The sequence below is a fragment of the Choloepus didactylus genome, chromosome X, assembly GCF_015220235.1.
Source record: "Choloepus didactylus isolate mChoDid1 chromosome X, mChoDid1.pri, whole genome shotgun sequence".
Classification (NCBI taxonomy): domain Eukaryota; kingdom Metazoa; phylum Chordata; class Mammalia; order Pilosa; family Megalonychidae; genus Choloepus; species Choloepus didactylus.
Genome location: NC_051334.1, coordinates 56,243,039 through 56,251,276, shown reverse-complemented (window position 1 = coordinate 56,251,276; position 8,238 = coordinate 56,243,039). Strand labels below are relative to the sequence as shown.

At 39.0% G+C, this 8,238-nt stretch overlaps 2 pseudogenes; both read right to left on the bottom strand.

Annotated features, from left to right (window-relative positions):
- Positions 1–369: 369 nt before the first annotated feature.
- On the bottom strand, positions 370–1,580 carry LOC119522155 (annotated as a pseudogene).
- A 4,928-nt stretch (positions 1,581–6,508) lies between these two features.
- Positions 6,509–6,758, bottom strand: LOC119523796 (annotated as a pseudogene).
- Between the last annotated feature and the right edge of the window lie 1,480 nt (positions 6,759–8,238).

Below are 8,238 nucleotides of genomic sequence, written 5' to 3'. Positions count from 1 at the left end.
CTCTTTTTAAAGTACTCCAGTATATCAACCAAGACCTACTGTGAATGGGCTGAGCCACACATCCATGGAAATAATCCAATCAGAGTTATCACCTACAATTGAGTGGGGCCACACATCCATGGAAACAACCCAATCCAAAGGTTGCAACCGAACCAACACTAATATGTCTGCCCCCACAAGATTACATCAAAGAACATGGCATTATGGGGGACATAATACATCCAAACTGGCACAAATGCCATCCACAGAAACACTTCTGTTGCAGAAGAGATGCACCCTTCCGTTTAAATATCTGTAAAAGAAGACAGAAGAAGATTAGAACAGGCCTTCCTTCTGCACTAGAGTCTTTGGTGGAGAATATTAGTGTGATCACACTGTCCTCTGGTCACTGCTCTGCTTTTTACAATTCTGAGGGAGAGTGAGGACCTGAGTGGGCAGAGGAGAAATCTGATTTTTTTTCAGATAATATGGCTTTCTTTGCTTGGGTTTTGCCCAGTAAATCCAAGCTGTTTATATGGGTCTGTACGTTGTGTGCATCTTCAGCAGGAACTCCCCTGAAATTCTAAGTTTTGAACTTCCTGTCTGTCTTATAACCAAGGCAAATGGCACCATCCACTTGACACACTTCTCTATAGCATACCACTGATAATGCTGAAACCTTTTGCATCATCAGATGAAGAGAAATGATACAAGGCAGAAGTAGCAAGTACACTTTAAAAAAATTCTAAGCAATCAGTATCCAAGACATAGAGATCTAAAAGCTTTGCAATCCGTATGAAGATCTGCTGGGAATCCTGTGTCAGTAGCACTTCACATAAGTCATTTAGATATGCAAACTGCATGTGTCCATTCAGCCAAGGACACAATTGTCAGAGAACTTAAATGGCACTTAAGGGCCTTCATAATGATTAATTCCATGTTGAGAATATCATCTCCTGTACAAGCCCAATCTGTAACATGAGCAAACTGGTATAACTTTGGAAGATAGATCTCAAGTTTGGCAGCAATAAATGAAATCCCAATAAGCTGTAAACGTGTTTTTATAACATTTTGTTGTGTTGTCCCATACCGATCAAATAAATCCTGTGCCAAGAAAAATGTCTCCCTGTGAAGTTTAGAGACTCCACACATCTCCATAAACCAATCCAGCCGAATTGCTCGCATTTTAGACTGCAGAAGAGGACTGCATAAAGTGCTTATCTCTCAGGTACATCTTTTCCTTGTTCAACATGATTTTCCAAACCTCCTCTCTATTTGCCCATTTCAGGTCATCTTTGCCCAGGATCTAGATGGTGCAAAACTCTGAGGTTCATACATAGAATTTGGGTATACCAGCTCATCCTTTTCTTTGTCAGGTGTCAGAATCAAGGAGCAGGGGTTTTCAGACTGTATTATTGTCCCAAGGCTGACTGCCACACTGATATCTCACAGTTCTGTCAATTTTGACAATTTCTTCTTCTGGATCCTGCAAAAACCGGCCACATTTGCCTTCCTTTTCCTATAGCAGAGAAATCAGCGCTGCCTTCCTCTTTCATGGTGCCCGGATCATTGGCATTCCTCTCCTTTTTCTCCTTTGGCATGGCGCAGGACAAAGGCTCCGACCTTAGACCCAAGCCGACTCCTCGGCGGGCAGGCGGGCACAAGCCCAGGCAAGGGGCGGGAGGCAGGCGTCAAGCGGGAATCCGAAGCAGGCAACGGTGGCAGGATCAGCGCCTCCTATTCCGCGCTGGCGGTGGAGGCTGCTGCTCCTGAGATCCGATTTGAGCCGCACATATAAAAACCCCTGTGCAGGGAAACTGCCCTGGCCCCTGTCGCGCCTTCCCGCCACTTCCGCCTACTTTGTCTCTTGTAACTTTTTTTTCATTTTTAAAAACTTTTTACTGTAGTACCATATATGTAACTCAAAATTTCCCATTTTAACTAATTTCAGGTGTATAATTCAATAGTGTTAATGATTCACAATATTATGCTACCATCACCAACATCTATTACCCCAAATTTTTCATCACTTCAAACTGAAACTCTGCACCCATTAAAGAATAATTCCCTCTTCCCCTCCCTCCCCAACCAATGGTAACAATAATCTTTCTGTCTCTATGAAATTTGATTCTTCTAGGCATTTCATAAAAGTGACATCAAACAATATTTCTGTTTTTGTGTCTGGTTTATTTCACTCAACGTCATGTCTTCAAGGCCCATGTTATAATATATGTCAGAACTTCATTCCTTTTTATGGCTGAATAACATTCTATTGTGCGTATATACCACATTTTGTTTATCCGTTCATCTGATGATGAACACTTGGGTTGCTCCCAATTTTTTCTATTTATTTTTTAAGTAAAGAGGTTATAGATTTACAGAAAAGTCATGGAAAAAATACAATGGTCCCATATACACCCCCATTGTTGATATTTTGCATTAGTGTGGTACCTTTGCTCCAACTGATGAAAAAAGATTAAAATATTACTGTTAAATATAGTCCATAGTTTACATTAAGTGTATTTTCCCCATATATCATCCCATTATTAACACCTTGTAATAAGGTCATATATTTGTTATAATTCATGAAAGAACATTCTTATATTTGTAGTTAACCACAGTCCATCATCCACAACAGGGTTCACTGTGTTATACAGCCCCATGTTTATCTCCTAACATTCCATCTAATAACATACATGACCCAAAACTTCCCCCTTTCAACCACAATCACTAAAATACTACAGTGCTGTTAATTACACTCACAATAATTTGCTACTATCACCACTATCCATTTCCAAACATTTACAATCAACCTAAATAGAAATTCTACACAAATTAAGCATCAGCTCCCCAGACTCTACCCCCTTTCTATCCCCTGATAACCTATATTATAAATTTGAACTCTATGAGTTTTCTTATTATAGTTCATATCAGTGAGGTCATACACTGTTTGTCCTTTTGTGACTGTCTTATTTCACCCAACATGATGTCCTCAAGGCTCATCCATGTTGTCACATGCATCAGGACTTCATTCCTTCTTACAGCTGAATAATACTCTGTCATATGTATATACCATATTTTGCTTATCCATTCATCTATTGATGGACACTTGGGTTCCTTCCATCTTTTGGAATTGTGAATAATGCTGCTATGAACATCAGTGTAAAACTGTCTGTTCATGCCCTGTTTTCAGTTCTTCTGGGTATATACCTAGTAGCAGGTTTGCTGTTTCATATGGCAGTTCTATAGTTAGCTCCCTGAGAACCGCCAAACTGTCTTCTAGAGCAGCTACAACAATTTTACATTGCCATCAACAATGAACAAGTGTTCCTATTATTCTGCCTCCTCTCCAACATTTGTTAATTTTCATTTTTTAATAGCAACCCTTCTAATGTGTGTGAAATGGTATCTCATTGTGCTTTTGATTTGCATTTCCCTGGTGGCTAGTAATGCTGAGAATCTTTTCATGTTCTTTCTGGTCATTTGCATATCTTCTTTGAAAAGATGTCTGTTAAAGCCTTTTGTCCTTTTTTTAAAAAATTGTCTGCTATTTTTAGCATACCAATAGTTTTTCCTGGTAATAAATGAATATGTACAGTTATCAAAAAATGTTGGATGCTTTCCAAGGAAAATGTTCCTTTCTGGAATGTATGTAGAACCATTTAAACAGCTGTTTTTAAAATTTTCAAATTCAAAAGTGTGGTAACATCAAGTTTTTGAAGAATAGAGTCTCTTTCTCTGTAATTCATGATTTAGGTTGTTTAAGTGTATAAAGGTTTCAGATGTCATTTCAGTTCCTGCAAGATACCAAACCTGACATCATAGAACTGACAGTTCAGAAACCATCTGATACAACCACCTAACTGTACAGATAAGGAATCTACGGGCATTGTCAGAGATTACAAAAGCTAATGAGAGGCAGACCCTGGACTACCAATTGTTCTTAGAAAGGCTCCAGAAATGTCTGTTGGGCTAAATAAGGCACATATATCAAACAGAACTCTAGTCATATCTAAAATGACCATGGTTTTACTTTGTTTAACATTGGATTGAATTCCAATAGTTCTTTTGTAGTTCACAAACATATTTAGTTATTACAACTATTGCAGTGTATCACCAATCACTGATTGCCAGGGCTGTTTATACTTTTTTTCTCCTGGGATGTTTTGACTTTGCCAACTTTTCTTCCCATTCTTCTGTGCTCATAACAGACCTATGCCAAGGGTGTTTGTTCTTGCTTGAAATTCAACATCATCAGAGGGAACTAACATGGTATCAATATCTACAAAACCATCAACATTTGAGTTTGAGGCAGCTCATTTCAGTCAGGGTTATCATCTATATTGCTCTGTTCATTTGAAGTCACTGGTTCTGAGACCAGTCTTTTCAAAGCAGTTGTGGATTACTTCAGGGGTGTCAGTATCCCACAGAGCAATGAGATTTCTCAACACATCAAGAATACATCATGTAATGCTTCACATGATGTACTATGGTGATTTATTATGTTTCAGTCTAATGGCTGCACATAGCCATGCTGCACATAGGCAAAAAGCTATACATTTGTCTTAATTTAAACCCCCAGTGAGTGTGTGCAGCACATTTTATCAGTCAGTATTAGAATATTCAAATTCCAGCAAGTCAGTTTTCTCTTAGGAGCCATTTTGCAAACAAACTTCCAGATATCAGTTCATCTTTTCAACTTTATATATACACAGGAAAGTTGTATATATAAATGGAAATTTTGAATTTCCATATAAGTGATTCTAATTTTGTGCTACTTCTCAGCATTGGCTGAAGACTAACGGCCTATTTTATGTATTTATTTTTCTCCAGGGCAAACATCTCAGTAAGAGTGCATGTCTGATTTGGTTGCAGGTGATGGCACATTAGATGTGCCCCCATGGGCATATTTATTCAGAATAGACCTCCAGTTTTCAAGCTCATCTTCAGCAAACAGAAGCCATTGTAGAGGCTTCATCTTTTAGCAGCAGTGGCATGATACGGTAATCATGCTGAAAGCATTGCCTCAAGCCATAAAGACTGGACATTAATCCCCATCTGGAGTACAATTTCATTAGCCTTTTCTAAAAAGAAACAAACAAAACCCAGATATAAAAATGTTATTTGCTTTGATCTGGCAAAATCATTCAAGAATCTCATTTACTAAGTTGACATGTTTGGCTCCTCTCATTCTGTTATCAATTTTGCTTCCCTTGTCTGCTTGTCTTTTTTTCTTATCCTGATTTTCATGGAACACAAAGAATATTGACAAGGAAACTTGATATTCTTTGATCATTTCACTTTTTACTTTTCTTTCTTATTCACTAACTCTTAGCTCTGGAGAAATTATGACCTCATTGCATTTTCTCTTTAACACCACAACCAGCACTCTATGCATAAAGCATAACAGAAAAGGCATGTTAAACAGAATATGAGCATTCTAACAATGACAAGACTGAGATTAGCAAATTTTAGCTAGCAAATTTCCTTAGCAAAGTGAGCTGGTTTGGATATACTATGTCCCCCAGGAAAAGCCATACTCTTTAATGCAATCTTCTGGGGGCAGATTGATTAATCTTTCTGATTAGGGTGTGACCTCTTGATTGAGTGTTTCCATGGAGATGTGACTTACCCAACCGTAGGTGATAACTCTGATTGAATTATTTCCATGGAGGTGTGGCCCTGCCCATTCAGTATGGGTCTTGATTAGTTTACTGGAGCCCTATAAGAGCTCAGACAGAAGGAGCTCAGTGCTGCAGCTGAGAGAGACATTTTGGTGATGGTCATTGAAAGCAGACATTTGGTAGCCCAGAGTTTGCCTGGAAGAAACCAAAAGAGTACCCCCAGATGCTTAGAGAAAAACATCCTGGGAGAAAGCCATTTTGAAACCAGAGCCCTGGAGCAGATGCCAGCCACGTGCCTGCCCAGCTGACAGAGGTTTTCCAGGTGCCAATGGCCTTTCTTCAGTGAAGGTACCCTATTGTTGATGCCTTTGTTTGGACACTTTTATGGCCTTAGGACTGTAACTTTGTAATCAAATAAACCCCCTTTATAAAATCCAATCAATTTCTTGTGTTTTGCTTAACAGCAGCATTAGCAAACCAGAACACAAAGTTTCTGTCAAATTTCAAAGGAAGAAAAAATACAATCCCTTTTTTGTCAAGGAATACTAACAACTTGGAGGTAGATGATTCCATTATCAGATACTGAATTAATTGTTTTAAGATGTAAAAATAATGAAACTGGGGGGAAAATGTACTGATTTGAAATTATCTTTTTTTAAAATTTGGATGGAAAATTCAGAACACTTGCAATTCAAACTTTTATGCATGAAATCCAGGTATGTCATGTTGTGGATTGCTACTTTAATTGAAGTTGAACATAGCAGTTGTTGGAAAGAATCCACACTCTCTAACAGAACAACAAACCACAAAATGTTGTCCTTGAGAAAAGGTCTATAATTTTGCTTTTGATTTTTCCATCTTGGCTCATTCTCAACTGTTCCAAATTTGGATTCTGAAAGCCTTCTTCAGCATTTAACTAATTCTTTGTTGGTGGAAGGGGCTGGGATTGTTTCTCCACACATAAACAGATCTTTGTCATAAATCACTTTTATAATGAGAGAGCAGCTAGGACACATTGCCACAGTTTCTCCATTCTCCAAATCTTCCTTGGTGATTGGAGAAGTTATCTGCACATGGGCAGGGGTAGAAATACATCTCCATGTCCTCATCATACTGGGAGTCCTCGATCTCCACCTCATTGTGAAACACAGCCATTGTCACTGGGGTCAGCCAAAGGGCTGTTGCCCCTGCCAGCGAACATCACCTCCATGGGTCTAACTTCAGTGGCACCTGCCAAGGCTGGGTGACATTATCATGCTCCAGTGCAGGAACATATGCTTCTGGTGCACAGAAAAGCCTTTTTTCCATTTTTAAATTGGGTTGTTTGTCTTTTGATTGTTGAGTTGTAGGGTTTCTTTATATATTCTGGTTATCAAACTCTTATCAGGTGTGTGGTTTCCAAATATTTTCTCCCATTGACTAGGCTGCCTTTCCACTTTCTGGACAAAGTCAGTGGCAGCACAAAAGTATTTAATTTTGAGGAGGTCCCATTTATCTATTTTTTCTTGTGTTTCTTGTGCTTTGGGTGTAATGTCTAAGAAACCATTGCCAAACACAAGGTCCCCAAAATTGCTTCCCTTCCTTTCCTTATAGAAGTAATAGTTACAGCTCTTATATTAAGTTCTTTGGTCCATTTCAAGTAGATTTTTGTATATGGTGTGAGGTGGGGGTACTCCTTTTTATTTCAAATGGAGATCCAGTTTTCCCAGCAGCATTTGTTAAAGATACATTCTTTCCCAATTGATTGGTCTTTGCCCCCTTGTCAAAACTCAGTTGGTCATTAATCTGAGGGTTGATTTCTGAACTCTCAATTCCATTCCATTGGTTTATATGTGTTTCCTTATGCCAGAACCTTCTGATTTTCATTGAAGTGGTTTTGGAATAAGTTTTTAAGATTGCAATTTCTGAATCCTCCAATGTCATTCTTCTTTTTCAAGATGACTTTAGCTATTCAGGGTCACTTACCCTTTCATATAAATGTGATGAGTGGCTTTTCCTCTTCTACAAAGATGGTTGTGATATTGATTGGTGAAGTGGGGTCCCTTTCCCTTAATCCCAAAACATCTGCAAAGCAATAGTGTTGTGTAAACAGTATTAGGCCATGAGGAGGGGGGAGTGAGACTGGGCCTGTACCAGTTAAAGAAATCAAAACTTTACCTTTAGGGGCGGCAAAGCTGCGGTTGCACGCATCAGCCAAGCGTAACCCTTTTAACAATAACTGCTCCAGGTCCAAGTGAAACTTTTTGTAACCCTTTAATAATCAATAGCTGCTCCAGTCCCAAGTGAAACTCTTTGTGAAATTGTTTTTGTGAAATTGTTTTGCATGATCAATAACTGCTCCAGTTCCAAGTGAAACTCTTTGTGTAATTGTTTTTTGTGATCAAGAGCTAAACTGCCAACTCTGCTTCTGTTAGAATAGCTTGCTTGCTTGCATTTCTAGGATACGGTTTCTGTCTATATAAGGCACCAGCGCACACAGGTGGGGGCTGCTTGCTGAACTCCCTGTGTGGAGTGAGAGACAGCAGCCGCCTGCTAGCTGGCTAATAAAAGGCTCTTTAAATTCTGTTTGGCTGTCTCGTACTTTAACTCGCGGGCACCATAACATTTGGAGGCCCCAGTGAGATATCTCAGCATT